This window comes from Panthera onca, chromosome B1, assembly GCF_046562875.1.
Source record: "Panthera onca isolate mPanOnc1 chromosome B1, mPanOnc1 haplotype 2, whole genome shotgun sequence".
NCBI classification, from domain to species: domain Eukaryota; kingdom Metazoa; phylum Chordata; class Mammalia; order Carnivora; family Felidae; genus Panthera; species Panthera onca.
The window spans coordinates 15813981-15836214 of NC_138342.1; the positions used below are offsets into that span (position 1 = coordinate 15813981).

The following is a 22234-nucleotide window of genomic DNA, read 5'->3' on the forward strand; positions in this document are numbered from 1 at the left end:
TAATAATAAAAAGGTTGATGTGGCTGTATTAGTATTAGACATAGTAAATACCAGAACAAAGAATATAGCCAGGGATATAGAAAGCCATTCCCTATAATAAAGAGGTCAATTCATCAAGAGGACATAATATTTCTAAATATTTATAGACCTAATAATTGTAACAACTTTAAAGTACACAAATCAAAAATTGATTGAACTTCAAGGAGAAACAGGCAAATCCACAGTAAGAGTTGGAGTTTAATACTCCTCTCCAATAATGAATAGAATGAGTAGACAGAAAGTCAGTAAAAATAAAGAAGACAATAACATTCCCAAACAATTTAACCTAAATGACATTTACTTATAGATCACTCAACCTAACAATGGCAGAATACATGTGCACACAGAAGATTTACCAAAAAAGTCCGGAGTCTTAATAAAATTGGAAGGATTCAAATCAAACGTTTCCTATTTTTAGGTTTTTTAAACCTTATTTTGAGAGAGAGACAGAGAGAAAGTGCACAGGCAAAACAGAACGTGAGCATGGGAGGGGCAGAGAGAGAGGAGAGAGAATTCCAAGCAGGCTCTGGAGTGCTGGAGTTCCTCACGGAACTCAGGAACCGTGAAATCATGACCTGAGCTGAAATCAAGAGTGGGAGCTTCACCGACTGAGCCATCCACGTGCCCCTCAAATAAATGTTTTCTAATCACAATGGAGTTAGGTTTGTAATGAACACAAAGACATCTGGAAACTAAATTTTGAAACCAAATACACTTTTAAATCACATATGAATCAAGAAAGATATCAAAAGGAAATTAGAAAATAAAAATAGATTGAAATATATTGAAAAACATATTGAAATAAAACATTAAAATAAATGAAATCCAACATAACATGTTGTGTGACATAACTAAAGTAGTACTTCGAAATGTGTAGCACTAAATACCTATATTAGAAAAGTAGAAAGTTCTCAAATCAATGATTCTACCTTTCTACCTTAATAAAATAAAAATGGCAGAGCAAGTTAAACTCAAGGCAAGTAACTGAAAAGAAATAATTACAAAATTATAATTATGCTAGAAATCAGTGAAAGAGAAATATACAAAATCTATGAAACCAAAAGCTAAATCTTTGAAAAATTCAATCAATTAATAAATTTCTAGCCAGACTGATCAAGGGCAAAAGAAAGTATTTACTGTGAGCTCAAAAATCAGTTCTGCCCTGTAGATTCTGGTTCACCTTCCAGATATCATAGCATTTTTCAAAAGACCAAGTACAGGGGTGCCTGGATAGCTCTGTTGGTTAAGCATCTGACTCTTGATCTCAGCTCAGGTCATGAACTCTAGGTTCCTGAGTTTGAGTTCTTCCAGTTGGCTTGAACAACTACGGAAGTGCCAGCTATAGAAAGGGCTATAGGACAGATGTCAAAATTCAGGGTCAAGGACTCTAGGGATATATTTCCCCAAATGGTCTACTTAAGGAGTTTTTGCTTTCCATCTCTGAAACCTTGGGCTTGGCGTATTTGTAGTCATAGCGCTTACGGAAAAAATAGTTCCACTGGGGAATGCAGTCAGTTTATTTGTACTGGAAGGTAAGTCTCCATTCTGACCATTTTAGAATCTTCATGCTACTAAGATAACAGCCACATTATTCACTGCATTGTACCAACGGATACTGGATTACATCTCCACAAATGGGAGGAGAACTCTACCTGCAACTCACAGACTTCACAAAGCCAATATCCCTTACCCAATTGTCCTGGTTGATGGGAAGCCCCAACAGCATAATAAAGATAGAATCAGCAAGGATTAAGATAATGATAGAATAAATATTTGTGTCACTCATTATGTAAAGAACACCACCCAGCTACGGGTAAAACTAAGAAAAATGTGAAGGGTGTGATAGAAGAAGGAAACATAGGCTTTAGGACATGGTACTGAAGCAGGGGCAGAAGAGCTTATGTTTTACATTAACTTTTTAATTTTACTTTTAATCTCTGCTTCATTCCACAGCAACTTCTATGAAGAACATTGACAACAAACAGTTTTAATTTTGGCTACGAGTATAGCTGATTTATCAGTCAATGACAATAAAGTTGTGGATAGCTTTGTATGTCCTTTAGTTAGGGACATGCGATTAAAAAAAAAACCTGGACAAGATTTTAAATATGTACAAATGGATATTGAAAGAGAAAAGAGGGAGGCTGTACTGAATAGACTTCGTTTATCCCTTCAGGTTCATGATCTGCTCTTCTTCCCCCTGATCTGTGTCCTAGACTGCATTTTTAATTAAAAAAAAATTTTAATGTTTATTTTTGAGAGAGAAAGAGAAATGGAGAGTGAGCAGGGAAAGCGCAGAGAGAGGGAGACACAGAATCTCAAGCATGTTCCAGACTCTGAGCTGTTAGCACGGAGCCCAACGCCGGGCTCGAACTGGAACTCATGAACCACGAGGTCACAACCTGAGCCAAAATCAGACACTTAACCAACTGAGCCACCCAGGCACTCCTATGTCCTAGACTGTATTAATATATTCAGAAAGCAGAGGGCAAATGTCACTGGGGTGTTTATTCCTCCAGATCTCTCTCTTAAAGACCATACAAAGACGTATTTGAGGAGGATGAAGAACATAAGGTATGAAAAATATTCAGAAATAGGCCGATATAGTAGAAACGTTTTTCTTTTTTTCTCTCTGTTGAAAATACATTCATTTTTATATAAACAAATTATGTCATTCAGTGTCCCAAGGAAACCTGATGGCCCATTTGAAAGGTTTTACATGAAATTTAATGAAAGGAATGTTCACAGAGATGTGGGCAAGCATAACAAAACACATAAGAGATGAGGAAGTGTCTAGATATTAGTGACAATGGGAATTCATTACTATCTCTAGGGCCAAAGGGGAAGAATATATTATATAATCAGCACTCAGTAAGCGCTGATTCCTTAGAAGACATCCCAAGCCACCAGGCATTGTGGCTGTAGGATACAGACACTGCCAGAGCCCAGGGCACAGGGGAGATGAGGTACTAGAGGAGGAGGGGAATGGAAACTAAATATTTTAACCTCTCTCTATCACCTTTCCATTTCATGTTACGCCCTCTTGGCCAAATACATCTAGAATTCAAGGGGCTAAAGAATCAAGTGATGAAGTCTATGGAAGTCAAAACTCCTGGGGCAGAGAGCAATTCAGAGACCAGCAGAGAAGAGAAATCTGGTGAGCATGTAGTTAGGATGGGGGAATAGAGTGGGGTGAGGGGGAGAGCAAACAGATAAAAACCACCACACCAAGGAAATTATTTTCAACTGATTTTTTTAATGAACAAAATTGAAAACAAAACACTGAGTGGAATTACATTAAGAAAATTAACATGTTTCAAAAAATGCTTTGAGTCAAAAATCACAGTAAAAGCAAAATACAAAAAAATGCTCTTGGATTCAACACATTTATAACAGTTACAAGAAGCTGGATTGACTAGTATAGCTTTGATTCTCGTTTCCTCTTGATCCTGTAGTACATGTTATCTTTTAAGGCTCAGAATAATGAGTACTCCTGTGGATTCCCTTGTATCTCTGCTGTAATGCCTTTGAAAGAGGTAATTACTATAAATAGCCTCATTTCTGCTAAAAATTGTATGAATTTTTTATGTAAGAACAATAAATCAACTCAAACAACTGCCTCACTATTATTCATCATAACAAACTTGCGATATAGCCAATTTTGGGGAAAAAATGCAATTTTCCTAAAGTGCCTCTTTGAATTATTCAAAGTTTCTATTGCAGCTAATTAATTTACAGCATATTACTAAAATGAACCAATGAAAATAAACAAACTACTGAGCAAAAATAAAAGTACAGATGCTAGTAATATCCTATCTTCTTTGTTACTATGCTTTATACATCTGCCCCAAACAAGTAGAAATTAATGTAGTAAACTGATACTATTTTAATGGATTCTATATATAGCCAATTAAATATTAGCAATGATGGCTGGATATGTAATTTATAACATACTGTAGATGGACAACATGTAATTTCTTTGGGGAAAGTGTGTTTGCCATTAACAAAAATTAAGGTAAAGAAGTGAGTCTTTATTAAATCCACGATCATTTCAAATAGTTCCTTCTTTCACTCAGTTTTTACTTACAAGGGGCAGCCTACTTTAAATATTACATCTCTTATATCTAACATTAGATTGCTTCTTCCTAAGATTATTACAAAAGAAATTATAAGAAGTGATAAAAAAAATCCACATCACAATGGAAGGCAAATCTATTCTTAAAATCACATCCACTAAATTGCTAAATTGCCATTTCTCAGGCTAGAGTCACATGCCCCTTCCTTGAAACTTTTTTCTTCATTTAAGGAGACATTCAGCTCAGATCCATCTGATTTTATGAAACCAGAGACACTGAAAGCTGAGAATTCTAATCTCAGCTCTGTCATTACTATATAACATGACCTTGGGCAATCTCTCAAGCCTCATCTCCTTTATCTAAAAGATGATGTTCTCAACTCAGTGATAACTCATTTCACAGTCTTGTTCAAAGGAATAGCTAGCAATGTCTGTCAGGTATATTGAAAACATTAAGTTCTAGACACATATTTAATCATGAGATGGAATGTTTGTGACATTAAAAAATCTACTGCAAGAGGTGCCTGGGTGGCTCAGTCAGTTAAGCGTCTGACTATTGATTTGGGCTCAGGTAATGATCTCAGTTGGTTAGTTGGAACCTTGCATTGGGCTCTGCGATGACAGTGCGGAGTCTGCTTGGCATTCTGTCTCTGTCCCTCTCTCTCTGCCTCTCCCCTACTCTCTCTCTCAAAATAAATAAATAAACTTTGTTTTTTAAGTCTGCAAAAAAAAAAGCAAAATAAATCATGTACTACTGGGAAGCATAATCAGAGCAATTGGAAATTTTTCTTATAGGCTAGTTAGATATTTATGAATAAGGTTTACTTTTTAAATTTTTTTAGCTTATTTATTTTTGAGTGAGAAAGAGAGAGCGAGCCAGCAGAGGATAGGTGAAGAGAGGGGGAGAGAGAGAATCCCAAGCAGGCTGCACACTGTCAGTACAGAGCCCGAAGCAGGGCTCGAACTCATGAACCATCGAGTTCATGACTAAGTCAAAATCAAGAGTTGGATGTTTAGCCAACTGAACCACCCAGGTGTCCCTATGAATAAAAACTAAAAAAAAAAAACAAAAACTAAAAACCAAAAAGACAACTTTCTCATGGTATCTGTCTTAGTCCATTTGGGCTGCTATAACAAAATACTATAGACTGGGTGGCTTAAACAACAAACATTTATTTCTCACTGTTCTGGAGGCTGAGAAATCCAAGATCAAGATGCTAGAAGACTTGGTGCCTGATGAGAGTCCAGTTCCTGATTCATAAATGACTATCTCACAGTGTCTTGACAAGGCCTAAGGAGAACAAGGGAGCTATCCGAGGTCTCTTTCATAAGGATACTAATTCTATTCATCAGGGTTCCACCTTAAATGACTTAGTCACCTCCCAAAGGCCCCACCTCTAAATACCATCACATGGGACATCAGGTTTTATCATTTGAGGTTTTGAGGAAACAAACATTCAGTCCATAGCAGCACCTGTTGCAAAAACAAAACAACTAAGCCACGTTTACAATATCATTTTTTAGGACAATGAACTCCATGCTCCAACAAGATTTATGTTGAGGCAGGAATTTTACTAACATTGTGAAAAAACTGAAGAACACCTGTTTGTGCTACTCCAAGTAAATGTATTGTGACAAGGAAAACATTTAGATTCTTTATGGATCTGAGAAAGAATCAGATGTGATATGGAGGACTATTTCCTGCACTTTATTCTCTTTTCATACAGAGGAAGGTGAGTGGAGCAGAGTGCAGATGAATTATACTCTATAAAAAGATGACAGCAATATTTCCTTAAAAAAAAAAACCATCTTGGAAAATCAATCCAGTGAAATCTAGTTTTTCGAAAAGATCAATAAAATTGATAAGCCTCTAGGCAGGTTAAATATAAAAAAAGAGGCTACAAATAATTAATATAAGAAGTGAAAGAGAAGGTATCATTGCATATCCTATGGACATTATAAGGATAATAAAATATTATGAACAACTCTCTGCCCACCAATTTGATAACCTAGAAGAAACATTATCTTTTCTTCTTGAAATGTACTATTTGCCAAAACTCACAGAAGAAAGACAATCTGAATAGGCCTGCATCTATTAGAGAAATTGAATCTATATTAATAACCTTCCAAACCAGAAAGCAGTAGACCTAGATAGGCTTACTGATGAACTCCACCAAACATGTAAGAAAGAAATTATACAAATTTTCTAAAACCTCTTGCACAGGACAGAAATAGAGGGAATACTTCCTAATTCATGTTATGAGGCCAGCATTATGCTATGCCAGGACCATTAAAAGATTTGTAAGAAAAGAAAAATACAAACAAATATCTCTCAAGATAAGACATGCAAAAATCAACAAATAATATTAGAAAATTGAAGCCAACAATATAAAAAAAAAGATTATACACAAGTAACAAGTGGGGTTTATCCCAGGTATGCAAGTCTGGTTCAATATTTGAAAACCATTAATATAATCCATCACATCAAGAGGCTAAAAAAGAAAAATCACTTGAATATATCAGTAGATGCCGGAAAAGTATTTGACAAAATCCAACACTTATTCATGATGGGAAACCTCTCCAACTTGATAAAGATTATCTGCAAAAACCCCCACATCTAACATCATACTTAGTGGTAAGAAACTTGAAGCTTTCCCATTAAGATCTAGTATAAGAAAGGGCTGTCCCCTCTGTCACTCCTTTTCAACATTGTACTAGAAGGTCTAGCTAATGTAGTAAGACAAGAAAATAAAATAAAAGGCATACAGATTGGGAAGGAAGAAATAAATGGTTTTGTTTGCAAATGACATGATCCTCTATGCAGAGAACACTAAAAAAAATGACCAAAAAATCCTCTTTGAACTAAAGGGCAAATTAAAAGCTTGTAGGATATAAGGTTAAAATGCAGAAGTCAATTGCTTTCCAATATCATTAAAAGTGCAGTATCATTTACAGTAACATCCTCCAAAATAAAATAGGTAATTATAAATCTAACAAAATATGTACAAGATATAGAAAAGGAAAACTACAAACCTCTGATGAATAAATTCAAATCATAGAATGTTTACCTCTTAGAAAAATTAACTTAAAATGTATCACAGATTTAAATAGAAAGTTCAAAACTATAAAATTCCTAGAAGATAGCATAGGAGAAACACCGATGACCTTGAATATGGCAATGATCTGTTAGATGCAATACCGAAGGCATGATCCTTAAAGAAATAACTGACATAAAAGACTTCATTAATTAAAATTTTCTGTTTTGAGAAAGACATTGTCAAGAGAATGAGAAAATAAGCCACAGTCTGAGAGAAAATATTTGCAAAGATGGACCTGAATGAAGACTTTCATACAAAATATACCGAGAATTCTTACTACTCAACAATAAGAAAGCAAACAAATTAAAAATGAGCCAAAGACCTTAACAGATGCTTCATCAAATAAGATATGCAAATGGCAGATAAACCTATGAAAAGATGCTCCACATTATGTGTCATCAGGGAAATGCAAATTAAAAGAGCAATAAGAAACCAGTACAAACCTATTGAAATAGCCAAAATCCAGAACATTGACAACACCAAGTGCTGACAAGGATGTGGAACATCAGTAATGCTCATACATTCCCAGTAGGAATGCAAAATGATACAGCCACTTTGGAAAACTGCTTGGCAGTTTCTTAGAAAACTAAACATATTTTTACTTTTTGGCCCCACAATGATCACATTCATTGGTATTTATCCAAAGTAGTTGAAAACTTATGACCATACAAAAAGTACACATGGATGTCAAGAGCAGCTTTATTCATAATCACCAAAATTTGGAAGTAACCAATATGTCCTTCAGGAGATGAATGGATAAACAAATTATGGTACATCCAGACAATGGAATGCTATTCATCACTAAAAAATGAGCAAACAATACATGAAAAAGAAGTGGAAGAAACTTAAATGCATAGTACTAAGTAAAAGAATCTGAAAAGGCTACATACTGTATGATTCCAACTACATCACATTCTGGAAAAAGCAAAACCATGGAAACAGTAAAAGATGAGTGGTTATCAGTGGTTAAAGCAAACATTTCAGTAAGAGAAGATTCAGATTCTGGAAATACCGATTAATGCCTCATTTTTATTTGTGTGTGTGTGTTTTTTTTTTTAATTTAATTCCCATAAATAGTTGCTGGCTGAGGCTGAGAGAAGGTGCTTACTGTTCTAATGCTATGGGAAGACTAGGTGGGAAGACTAGTGGGTGAGGTCTGGAAAGAAAATCACATCAAGAGCAAAATATTCAATCAAAGTGAATAGAATAATTGTTTTTGGTTTTTATTCCCTATAATATACTCAAGGAGATGACACTCATTTCATTAAGGGCCAATGCCTCACTAAGCAAATCATTTCATGTGAATAGATAGAGTGGGAGAACAGGAACACTAACCAAACTTCTTAGAATGTTGATGAAAAATTCCAGATGACTCTAACATCATCCTCTATAAGCCTTCTATAGACATACCCCACTCCAACTTGCAACAGATGAAATGTTAAGATCAAGGTACAAAGCAAGAGAAAGAACGATTGGGAATTACTAAAGATTAAAATGCAGGGGAGGGAAATTTGTAGAATCAAAGATCAAAGTGTAGGGGAAGAAAAGTTGGGGACTCCTAGTATGTGGAGACATTTTATGAGGTTATAATAAAAGAAGATGAAACTGAATAGACAGTATATCAGTTAATTATTGCTGGGTAGCACATCACATCAAAACTTAGTGGCTTAAAGTATTTATTTTTCAACTGTTTGTGGGTTGACTGGGAGTTTCTTCTCCTTCATATATGTCGGGAGGGGTTACTCATGAATTTTGGAGCTCACCAGGGACCCTCAGTCTTCTTTCATGTGAGCTCCCTCTCATGCACTGTTTTAGCTCGAAAAACCTCTTATGGCCTTTTTTCCAGAAAGATAGTTTAGACAACCTTAAACATGGTGGTTGGGTTCTCTGAAAGAATGTTCTAATCAGAAAAGTTCTGCTGTGTGTGTATCGAGGCTCTGTTTAGCATCGCACATGCTAAAGCCCTGTTGACTCAGATGCAACGTGGGAGAGGGCTGCCTACGCAAGTAGCTGAATACTGGGAAGGACAGTCCTGTGGATGCACCAATGGAATAGCTTATCCATGTAGTGAGGGCTCAGTAGTCTGCTGAGTACCACAATGCTATCATCCAAGTGTTTCCATGCTGTAGCAAGTTTCTTTTTTTTTTTTTAATTTATCATTTATATATATATTGTTAAGACTTTTTAAAGAACAGTTTAGGATTCACAGCAAAATTGAGCAGAAGATAAAGAGATTCCCCATATACTTCCTACTACCATACATGTATTGTTTCCCCTATTATCAACATTCACCACCAGAGTGGTATGTTTGTTACATCATAATAACCTAAAATCAACAGTGTACTTTAAGGTTTACCCTTGGTGTTGTACAGTCTAAAGGTATGGACAAATGAATATTGACATGTATCCATTATTGTGGTATCATACAGAGTATTTTCACCACCCTAAAAATCTTTTGTGAAGGTTGCCCATTTAAGTATATTGTAATAGAAATGAACACTGAAAACAACTGTTCTTTCCTTTTTGATGAAATATTCTTCTGGATCCTGATCATATTCTCTTTCAGGACCTCACTTACTGAATCTACCCACCAAATAATCTTATTGGGACTGGATAAATAAGCACCTTCCCGCAGCCTCAGCCAGCAACTATCTATGGGAAATAAGTAATAAAAGAAAAATGCAAACAAAAATAAGCCATTAATTAATTTTTGCAAAATTGGAATGTTCCCTCCTTGAAATTTTTGCTTGAAAATCATTTTTCTTTTTGGAAAATTTGAACTAAGACTGGGTACCGCTATCATTTCTGTGTGATCCATAGTTATATAATATAAATGAGAACCTAACCATGATTTCCAAAATGAAGTCAAAGAAAGGGACAAGGAATTTCCTGGTTTGGATATCTCTACTTGACTAAAGATGAAAATGGTAAATAGAAAGTTCATCATCTGGCAGGAAAGCAAAGAAACACATAATAAAATGTTTTTAATGAACAGATTTGCAAGGTTAATATAAAAGCTGCCATTATATCTGAGTCCACTGTTGCAATGGTCATGTATTTATTGTAATAGATTATTATCAAAGTTCTCACCAGACCTGGAGAACTTTTTTTAATGCAGCTTTTTCCTAGTTGTCAAATATTAAATGTGATTGTCAATTTATTTGGCAAGAAAGGGAATAGAAGAAGTTGAGAAGAGAAACTGGCAGTCAAAAATGATTTATTTTTAAGAGTAATTCATGTTTGTCCTATAATTAATCCATCAATGAGCCACATCAACACAGTTAGTATCATCTATTTACTTAAAGTGCATCTTTTGCTTTTATTCATTTGAAAAGAGAGACCTGAAGTCCAAAAGGCATCCATATTAAATTGCTTTTTAAAGTAATTTTGAGAACACCAAAAGGAACCTTAAACTACATAAATATCAGTGTAACTTGCTAAAGAAAACTTCTGTAATCTAACTTAATTATATTGAAAATTGATAGGCATGGAAGATTTAGGAAAAGAAAAGATTTAAATGACCTTGATTTTATTTACTTTTTAAGTTTATTTATTTACTTATTGAGAGAAAGAAAGCACACACGCAGGAGAGGGGCAGAGACCTTTCTGCACTGTCGTCGCAAAGCCTGATCTCATGCGGGGCTCAATTCCATGAACTATGAGCTCATGACCTGAGCCAAAATCAGAAGTTGGATGCTTAACTCCAGGCACCCCACCTTGATTTTAATAAGATGTTTTATTTTGTAATAGAATATTGTATGTCATGCAATACATAATAATTAGTGAGCACAATCTGGTTTGCATATCATATACCCATGAAGCTGATGCATAGCTGGTTGGTGATTAATGTTCACAAAATTTTCCCCTACACTGACTTCGAGATAGGAAAGATAACTCACAATATTTTACAGAGGCTGATATTGAAGTTTTGGTTGCATTTATATCTTTCATTCATAATCTGTAACATATCTTCAAACAATTCTGGAATTCTCTGTAACTGAATAACTCCATTTTAATAAGGATAATATGATTTAATGGAAAGAAATTGGCCTGAGAAACCTACAGAGATACAATAGAGAATCAATGGTAATGCATCTAAATGAACTCAAGTCCATCTTTTTTTTATTATTACTTTACTTATTGTATGAAAGACATTCTATTTCTTTAGTGTAGGTTATGTGATAGTAATGAAGACACTTTTCACATACTTATGGTTGAAGTCTTCAAGAATATTTTAATTCCATGTGACAGAAATCTTTTTATTATTATTATTACCTTATGCTTCATATTATATTAATTTCATAAACATAACATAATGTTCTGGTGATTAAGTTCAGGTGGCAGTAAGCTACTGATAAGAAAGTGTAAAATACATTTATTTGATTGTGTAGAAATAAAAGAGCTTGCCCAACACAATGTAATTTGCAGAAAAAGAGAGAGAGAGAGAGAGAGAGAGAGAGAGAGAGAGAGAGAGACAGTGAACCAAAGATAAAAATTCTAGTGAAAACTATAATAAAGGGATGCACAGAGAAGGAATAATTAATGAAGTGTCTCAAGAATAATAGCCAAGGAGGTATAAAAAGAACTGAAGTCAAGGGTTTCATGAGTAAAGGGCAAAGAAAGTTCCATGAAATGAGAGACCTGCATTCTACCAGAGCATAAGAGACTAATGAGTAATCAGCAGTGAAGTTCCTGAAGGAAAAAAGGAGCCATGGGGAGAACAAAGTCAGTGCAGTCCATATAAGAAAGTTCTAGAGCTAGTTTTGAACTCTTAACTTCACTGTTATATGTTCTATGGAAAGAGAAAGTGAAGATTAAAATAGACTCTTGATATTAAAAGTATGAGATCATATAAACTCTTTAAAACTGAAATTTCAGAGAATATGTTTGCAGGCCACAATTCAATAAAAATAAGGAAACATGTGTGTATGTGTCTATATTAAACACTTAAATGTACCAAATAATGTAATAATTTTAAATATTCTCCTAAAAATACAAAATACAAAACTTTTATTACCAAAAAAATTACAAGTGATGACAAGCCATGTCAAATCTAAGAGGTACAATCAATACCAGGGTCAGAGGCATATGCACAACATTTCATGCATACCTTATTAAACAAGATGGCTTGGAAATAAATGAATTAAGCCTCAACTCAAGAAGTTAGAAAAAGAAAACAAACCTATTGAAAGAGGATAAAAGAAGAGGCAGAAATGTATAAATAGAAAAATTATATTAGAATTAATTTAAAAAAAATCCAAGAGCAGAGCTCTTGAAAAATAACAGCTGAAAAATAACAGCAACATACCCAAACCTTCTAAGTAAGATGATCAGGTGAAAAGTGAAAACATTATTATGTAAAAATAAAAATATACAATCCCAGAAACAGGTAGGATTTTAAAAATTATAATACTATGCATAATTCTGTGCTATACATGTAATTCCAATGAAATGAATAATTATTCTGGAAAAATGAAGATTACCAAAATTGACACAGGACAAAGTAGAAAATCTGAATCGACCCATCACCATGTAGTAAATTGATGTCCTCATAAAAAGAGCTATTCTTTGAAAAGGCATGAAGCTCAGATGATTTTAGCAAGAAAGCCTTCCAAACTCTGAGAAGGAGCTGATATTTTTGTACCGTTTAAACTGTTCCCAAGCATGGAAGAGGTGGAAAGTGTCACAATTCACATTATCAAATTATGTTGCTGTTCTCCACATCAACTCAGCCCCAAGCTGTTATGATTTGTAATTTGTTACTTTGAGGTTTTCTGAATGTTTCTCTCTCCATTTTTACAAAAAAAAAAAAAAAAAAAAAAAAAAACAAAAAAAAAAACACTTCATTGAAAAGATTAGGGTATTTTCATGGTGGAGATTAGCTTTTATTTAGAGGGAAGAAAAGATATTCCCTCCAGCTGGTGAGAAAGGAGAGATTTACAAGTCCCTAAACATCAGGGGCCTGAGCTCTGCTCTGGTCTGGTCTAAGAAGCAGTAAAATCTGTGAAGAAAATGGCCACTTAGGGATCTAGAACTGAGTGATAGGTGGCTGGGGAGCAAGTGAGGAGCAGGGATGACTGAGGACAAGGGATTTCCGCCAATGCCTCAGTACTTTGAGAGACCCTAGAAACTTTATACTCTCATAATATAAAAGAAACTCAAGAATAACTGACTTTGAATTTTCTGCCAAACTAGGGGCATGAGTGCTTGAAGTTGGAATTAAATTGATTTAAAGATAATAAAAACTGTGATTTTTTCCCCCACATTTGAGTTTGTGCGTCAAGATGTACCCACTACATACAGATTTAAAAAAAAATCTTAAATACATTTCTGGTCAATTAAATCCAGGAGAATAATAAAATACCAAGCAGGATTATTTCTACAAGTATAAGATGGTTTATGTTGAAAAATCTATCTATACGATTGATCAAATGGCCAAATTTAAAAATTATAGTTACACTTCTAAGTGCTGAAAAAGAATTTGAAAAAATTAGCATTCATCATTTAAAAAAATCAAATATGATTAAAAACAAAAGGGTCCAAGAAATGAAAATATTGGTAAAACCTTGGATTGTGAGTAACTTGTTCTGCAAGTGTTCTGGAAGACAAGCAAACATTTCTAATAAATTTTAAATTGATTATCAAGCCATGTCTTACAATACAAGTAGTACATGATGCCGAACTTCACATGATCACAGCTGAGCCAGTGTTTTTTCTCTCTCTTCCCTCACCTCCCCCTCACTGTGGGATTGTGGGTGATCATCTCCCATATTCCGACGCTTGGTCTCAGGCCACAGTGTTTGGCAGAAATCGGTGATTTTTTAGAACATTGGAAGGTGCCCACAATAGGCACTAGTGTATTTTTGTCACCTCAAAGCACCTATGGACAGTTCTTTGCTTTTCCTTACGAGAGTAAGCTTAGGAATGCTTTGCTTCATTCTAGGTCATTGGATAGGTTCCTTGTTGACATTGCATGAAAAGAAAAAGATACCATGGAGCCAATAGATAGCAGTGATTCCATTAGTGATAGTGAAAGTCATCCATCACAATAACCCTCCTCCCTCTTGTCTCCCTCACACCAGCCACAAAGGTTTTCAAATGTAAATGCAGGTTACTTTATTTTCTTTATATGTTGTATATTCTTCATTATCTTGTATTATATTACCGTATTGTAATCATTTTTATGTGAATCTTTTCGGGTTGTGGAATGAATCATTTGAGTTTCCATTATTTCTTGTGGGGAAATTGACTTTGATACACAAGTGCTTTGGATTACAAGCATGTTCTGGAATGAATTATGCCCGCAAACAAAGGTTTTAATGTAAAAGGAAAGGTATTGCTGTTACGCTACATTCTTTCATATAGTATCTTGTTTGGTTTTCCTAACAATCTTATCCCTATGTTTTAGACACAAACACTATCCTGGGAAGATTAAATAATTGACGCAAGCTTGTATTGATTAAGTGATGACGTTAGAATGTAGGACACAGTCGTATGTTTCCTTACAAAACTACCACACCATAAAATTATCTGGTCAAAAAGATAGTAAATGAAAAAGCAAAGAATAAATCTAACATGTTTGACTCTGAATCCAATGCTTCCTTCACATGAAGTTGGAAGTGTCTGTCTCTCCTGATAAATTAAGTGCTCATAGTCTACAACCTTGCCTTCTAATTCAACTTTGTTTCCCCCGACACCAATACAGTGCTTAAGCCTATTACAAACCCTGAGAAAATGTTTTGTATAGGTGAATGACTATTTTAAGTTAAATCTATGGGCAGGGGTAATATGAAAATGTTTAACAGCTTACATGGCATAAGCATCAGCAGGAAACAACCATCATGACCCTATCAGTATGTTCTGATAACTGTCAGTCCAACCCAAACTTGCTGTACCTGACACAGTTGTTTGGACTAGTGGTGGGCACCAGACATAGCCCAATTCCTTCCACATAGTCAGCTTCCCCAGAAACAGCAGATTGCTCCAAGCTGGAGATTAGGATTCTCATGAGTTCTACTCCTGAGAATTTAGAATTTGTCACAAGAGGAAATAGATACTGAATAAGGGAATTCATGTCTCTTCAGGTAGCTGGACATGTAAGTGGTTCTACTAACTCTCAAGGACATATTATCCAACATGTTTTGTGGACATGCATACTATAAAGAGAAAGAGAAACTGGAAATTAGAATAAGGAAGAACAGGATCGCCTGGGTGGCTCAGTCGGTTAAGCGTCCGACTTCAGCTCAGGTCACGATCTCACGGTCTGTGAGTTCAAGCCCCGCATCGGGCTCTGGGCTGATGGCTCAGGGCCTGGAGCCTGCTTCCGATTCTGTGTCTCCCTCTCTCTCTGCCCCTCCCCCATTCATGCTCTGTCTCTCTCTGTTTCAAAAATAAATAAAAACGTTAAAAATTAAAAAAAAAAAAAAAAGAATAAGGAAGGACAGAAACAAAGGCCAGTCTTGATTTCTAATCCTAATTCTTGGTCTCTAATTCCATTTCCTGCATGTAGTGGGCAGGGTTCAACCAGAGAAGCAGAACCAATAGAATATATAGGGATATATTAAGGAATTTATTACTGGGTACTTGCTTACCTAACTATGGCAGCTGGCTAAGAAGTCTCCGCAAGGCTGTCTCCACATCTCATGTCAGAGCCCAAAGTTCTCAGGGCAGACAGTCTGGAAGAGAAGATCACCAGCAGACTGGAACCCCATGAGGAAAAGTTAGAAATCCCCAAGGATTGACTGAGGCCTGTGTCCATTCTTATTGCCACTGACCTTAAAATGAACATCTTGCAGAAGCCAGAGCCCCTCCTCGAGGCACTAACCATGCACCCTAACACACCTAGTTCAGAAGTCAGAGGAATCCAGAAGATCCAGAGGTAAGGGAGAGCAATTGTAGGACAAGCTGTTGTTTCTCACCAAGAAGATAAGTCAGCAAATCAGCAACAACGTATGTATGCTATAGGATGGCTGCTTCCTTCCTTCATCTCTCCAGCTCTGGAGAGAATCTTCTTTGTCTCCTACCCTAATGAAACATCCCTAATGGGCATTCTGGGAATGCCTAGCCACAATGACACATTACATAGCCACCTCATTGTGGTGCTAACTCAGATTAGTCTTTGTTGCTTGTAGCAACACCAAATTCCTAATTTATGCAAGAAAGAAATGGAAATAGTGGAAAATGAAAGATAGTACGCTAGAAGATATATGGAGGCCCCAGAATCAGATCACAAATGATAATACAAAAAATAATAAAATGGCTTATATTTTTATGGTGTTTTTAGTTTAATTTGCAGCAAAAGATATTCAAGTAACTTTACAATTCTAAGATATGCTAGAGGGCAGAATTTACCTAGCAGGCTTTTATTATACTACCTAAATTGTTTCAAAAACAGGACAGATAGGCATTTTTTGGAGGGGAGAGGTGGTTGAGGGTGTCCCTTAGTCTCAATACAAGAGTTGAATTCGATGACTTCTCAAGATTATTTCCAACTACATGATGTATTATAAACCAAAAATTCTTTAATTGCACTTTTTCCCATGGCTTCAATTAGCTTATTCATAATAAGAATCTCTTCAGCCTAAGAAAACATATCCATAGCTTGTTGGCTACAGCAAGTGTTTTCCATGAAATGCCACAGGAAAAAAATAACTTTCGAGAAGAATAACTGCTTCCAAAATCTGAGTTGGAACAGATATCCAGTACCTCTGCTGCTTATGAGAAGCATACACGATCTGACTCTAAAAATACCTTCTTGATTTAGGTAAAATGACTCAGGGTTAAACTTTAAAAATGAATACAAGCGGAGCCTATCATACATCTCCCAATTGCGCTAGACAGCTCCTATACACTGAGCCAGATTTGAAAGGTGGGCCAGATTCCTCCATTTGATACAGTTTGCATCCATTTTCTTTTCTTTTTTAAAAGTTGTTTAATTAGTAAAATTTTTTTTAACTTTTATTCAGTATTGAGAAACAGTGAGAGCATGAGCGGGGGAGGGGCAGAGAAAGCAGGAGACACAGAATCCAAAGCAGGCTCTAGGCTCTGAGCTGTCAGCACAGAGCCAGATGTGGGGCTTGAACTCAAGAACCTCGAGATCATGACCTGAGTCAAAGTCAGCCGCTTAACTGATTGAGCCACACAGGCGCCCAAATCTTTTCTTTTCTTTTTTTTTTTTTTTTGGTAATATTTATTTATTTATTTTTGAGAGGGAGAGAGAGAGAGCATAAGCAGGGAAGGGGCAGAGAGAGAATCCCAAGCAGGCTCCACGCTGTCAGGGCAGAGAGAACCGATGTGGAGCTCGAACTCACCAACAATGAGATCATGACTGGAACCAAAATCAAGAGTCTGACGCTTATCCAGCTGAGCCATTCAGGCACCACTGCATCCATTTTCTGCCACATTCTGCCCCTAGCACCTGACTTCCAGTTCTCTGCCGACCTCAGAACACATTAAGTGCTACTAATTTTATAAAAAAAGATGTGATTTTGACAAAGTATTCCTGCGGCCTTACTCTGGCTTTAATTTGGTCTTCTCAGGAGAATGCATATTTTTTTTTTTTAATTTTTTTTTTATTTTTGGGACAGAGAGAGACATAGCATGAATGGGGAAGGGGCAGAGAGGGAGACACAGAATCGGAAACAGGCTCCAGGCTCCGAGCCGTCCATCAGCCCAGAGCCTGACGCGGGGCTCGAACTCAGGGACCGCGAGATCGTGACCTGGCTGAAGTCGGACGCTTAACCGACTGCGCCACCCAGGCGCCCCTGGGAGAATGCATATTAAACAAACAAACAAACAAACAAGAAAGGAAACACAATACAAAAAAAAAATCTCATTTTGTTGGTGGACTGATTGCCAGCATTTTAATTATATATATCCATTGGACAAGTACAGTTGTTTGCATAAAGAAGTGAAATACTTCTGGGGCACCTGGGTGGCTATCAGTTAGGCATCTGACTTCAGCTTAGGTCATGATCTCACAGTTGGTGAGTTCACCAGCTTCAAGTTCTGTGTCTCCCTCTCTCTGCCCCTCCCCTTTCTCCTCGAAAATAAATATAAAAAAATTTTTTTAAAAAAGTAAAGTACTTCAAAGCACCAAAAATTAAACAATCACATTCTAGTTGTCTATATTTTCATATAGCCATATATTTTGTATGATGTATATGTATATATATTCATATATATATGTACATGTATGTGTGTATATTATGTGTATGTATATATGCATTATATATATAAATTATATATAATTTAATGCATCACATCACTCAAACCACAGGTAGACCTTTTCAGTGCTTCTTTTTGTTTTGGAAAAGGAAGTCCTCTCCCCCACCCCCACACTCTCCTTCTGTTCTGACTAAACAAGTTAAATTGGTTAAATTCCACAATGTCTTATGAAGCCTTCGTTCTGAGGCTCAGGAATTTACTGGGCATGTTACAGGACCTATCAGGACTTCCTAGTTTCTCAGGGCTAGAGAAATACAACCTCTCCCTGGCTCCTACCTTTTCTATTCCTGAGAATATGGTGCTTTCCAAATGCATTACAAGGTAAGACAAGCCCAGAGGCTGCAGCTCTGCTTGGTCTGAGAAGGTCCGAGATGGGTAGCAGGAACAATCTTTGCCTATGCGTAGGCAAAAACTCTCATGTTCTTTCTGAAAAAGAAAAGGCTTTCCCTGAAGTAGGTGATAAAATCTGACACTCAGGCACGTATTGGAGGAAGTAGAAGGCGTATGGCTTATTTTGGTTCCAGATCACTTTAGCACTCATAGTAGTAACTATTTCCTGAGCTCTGACTCTGCACCAATAACTGTCCAGAGTGCTCAATATGGATATCTTCCTTATTTCTCATCTCTATCATATAAGGTTGCCTTATGACTTCAATAAGCCAATTAGGTAATGCAAAATAACTCTTTTATTCTGTGAGGTACATAATGTCCACAGTAGCAATCTGAGATATGTGACTTAGCTACTTTCTCACAACCTCTCTAACATAAGCAAATCTCATATCAAATTCTGCCACATAATAAAATCATTAATTAAATAAGTATTATTAGCAAGCAGATACAGAACGGTTCACATGACCTATTCGGTAGTTTTGATGAACCCCAAGTCTATCTTTTTAGTTACCTCCAACATGAAGCAGTAGGCTGTTTAAGGCAGATGATGATATAAAGGCAGAGTTTCATTAACACTAAGTTGGAATCCATTTACCACCCCCCCCCAAGAAAAAGTTAGAAATCATATGGACACTAACAGCGAAGGTAAAACCTACTGAACTCCTTAGATTCTTTTGTCTTATTTACCCAAAGATGGAGTGCATTGGTAGTGTTTTCTTTTAATATTTAAGCCAATCCATGTATCTTGAAACTTTAATTTTTCTTCATAAAGCACATTTCTAGCATTCGTCAATGCTAATTACCAAGTCACCGATCTTACAGATATAACAACTTATTTCTGACATTCACCATGCTAATTAAAGTATATTATGTTGATTGAGCTATCAACAACAGAATTCAATTAGCTTCTTCTCAGTATGGCTTTCTGGTGTGTATCATTCCTGAATGTACTATTAACTGCACCTATACTAAAATATTTTAAGATAAATTACAGATACCATAATAAGTAGGAACTGTGATTATCCTAATGTTTCATCTAAAGAATCTAATGACTTTAAGCTATTACATATCTCACTTAAGATCCTATCGTTAGTAAATGGTAGAATCAAAAATACAAACCTAAGTTTGACCCAGAGCCCATGTAATGCAGAACTTTCTCCTTAGGCTAAAAGCATCATTTACAGGATTCAGCTTGGATCGTAGAATTTTGTGTCGGACTTGGGAATCAAAGTTCTTAATGATCAAACAGACTGGTCCTTTGCTAGGAACAGTTCTCCTACATATATTTTCCCTGTGGACCATTCAGGGAGCAGTAGCTGGTTAAGGATCAGATAATCTTGAATGTCAGGATAAGCAGTCTCACTTATCATATTTAGACGATGACCAGGACCTTCAGCTCATACCATGTAAGGTCCAATTCAGTGTTTGTTCAAATGGTTGTTTATACTAATTTTTGTTGCTTTCTCATAAAGAAAAAGAAAGTGCAATTAAAAAAAATAGTTAAGTGCTCTAAGATCCCTTTGGTATATTTACATTTTTTACTAGAGTAGACCTAAAAGTGCTAAATAAATATTGATGATGTTTATCAGTCTTCAAAGTTTCAAAATAATTTAAGGCTTCTGAGTTTCATATCCATTTGATCCTGACAAAATGCTACTTAACTGAATAAACCATCTTAAATGTGCTTAAAACAAAAGACCTCTAAGTCCCTTCAGACTTCAAATGGTTCCTATGAAACACTTGGGGGGGGGGGGAGGAACAAATGCAAAAGAATCAGAAACACAAGGATTAAATTTCCCTTGATATCCACCTAAGTTATAAAATTAAGAAACAGTGATTGGTGAAACAGTTTGGAAATTTGGTAATATTTGTTAGGCATTCAAGATGTTTTTCAGAACTTAAAACAGGTGGGTTTTCCATTCTCATAAAAAAATATAATAAATATACACACATGTGGAATGAAAATGTATGTGTGTGTATGTGTACATATGTGTATGTATATTCATTTATTTTCCTTATTTTACAATTTCAAGGGCAAATTTTGCACCTCAATTTTCCCCCTCTGGGGAACTCAATAAACATTATGTAATCCCATTAATTTAAACCATAGGTCAATTAATTCTCTGTTAAAATTGTTTAATATGGAAAAAATGTCATTACTCACCCAGCTACTGCTCTCTTGTAGCACCTGGAGGCTCATCTACAACCGTTTGCTTCTTTAGGAAATGAAGCCCTTTTGTGGCAAATACGGGGGAATTATTGCGAGCTATGTCCCATGATCTATGCTATAGGTTGTTGCTCTGGTTCTTCAAATTCCCCCTTTTATACATAGCTTTCAGTCATTCTCTTTTTCTTCAGCTTTTTTGAGATATAATTGACATATAATATTGTGTAAGTTTAAGGTGTACGCTGTGATGATTTGATACACGTGTATGTTGGTTCGTTAATACATGTATTTTTACACGTATAAGGTTAGTTAATATACCCTTCCCCTCACATAATTGCCATTTTATCGTTATTATGGTGACAACTTTAAAACCGTTCTCACAGCAACTTCCATGGATACAACACAGCATTGTTAACTACAGTCTCCATGTAGAATGCCCTCAAGATCCATCCACGTTGTTGCAAACGCCAGGATTTCCATTCTATATAATCTTACATTTTCTATATCTGTTCATCTGCCAGCGGATGCTTAGATTGTTTCCATGCCTTGGCTATTGTAAATTGTGCTGCAGCGAACGTGGGAATGCAGATATCCCTTCCTGAGAGTGATTTCCTTTCCTTAGGATAGATAACCAGAAGTGGGATCGCTGAATTACACGGTGGTTCTATTTTTAATTTTTTGAGGAGCCTCCACACTGTGTTCCACTGTAGCAGTACCAATTTCAGCTGCCACCGACAGAGCACCCATAACACACTTTTGCTCCATATCCTAACAAACATTTGTTATCTCCTGCCTAACCCATTCTGGAGGCAGTTTTCCCAAACTCTAAGATGTATTAAAGTGCAGTTTGCATAATCGTCTTTACAATTTTACCAGTTTTATTTGCCATTTTATGGCAAAAGGTTAAATTCTAAGAAATGAGTGTGTTCTCAATTACAGTTGTTTATTGCGACGGGAAGAGACTACTTTCTATTAACCCACCTAAATCATATTACTTATACGTACTTACTCATACTCTCCCTAGACGTGAGCTTTTTGAAAGAAGGGTCTGTGACGTTGACTTCCTATTCTTGGACCAAACACAGCATCTGGCACATAATGGACACTAAAAACAAATGTTGAGTAAAAGAAAAAAATGGATAAATAAGTGCTATCTTTGTGCTCTACTTTTTTTTTTTTTATGAGCAAAAATAGAAAAACATCACACTCTAGGGATTTCCAAATTGAATATGCATCTAT

At 35.9% G+C, this 22234-nt stretch overlaps 1 long non-coding RNA gene across 3 annotated transcripts in view; it reads right to left on the reverse strand.

The window, feature by feature from the left end:
* Positions 1-3331: 3331 nt before the first annotated feature.
* Positions 3332-22234, reverse strand: part of LOC132693350 (uncharacterized) — a 41418-nt gene continuing 22515 nt past the window's right edge. The window contains exons 5-8 of one of the 3 annotated variants that reach the window (XR_013554932.1): positions 22005-22100; positions 20993-21186; positions 18715-18864; positions 15803-15887 (exon numbers count right to left, since the gene is read on the reverse strand). This is a non-coding gene — a long non-coding RNA (uncharacterized LOC132693350). Of the gene's footprint in view, positions 3565-15802; positions 15888-18714; positions 18865-20992; positions 21187-22004; positions 22101-22234 lie in introns of those variants that run through there. The other 2 variants (XR_009616748.2, XR_009616750.2) reach the window with 2 other exon arrangements.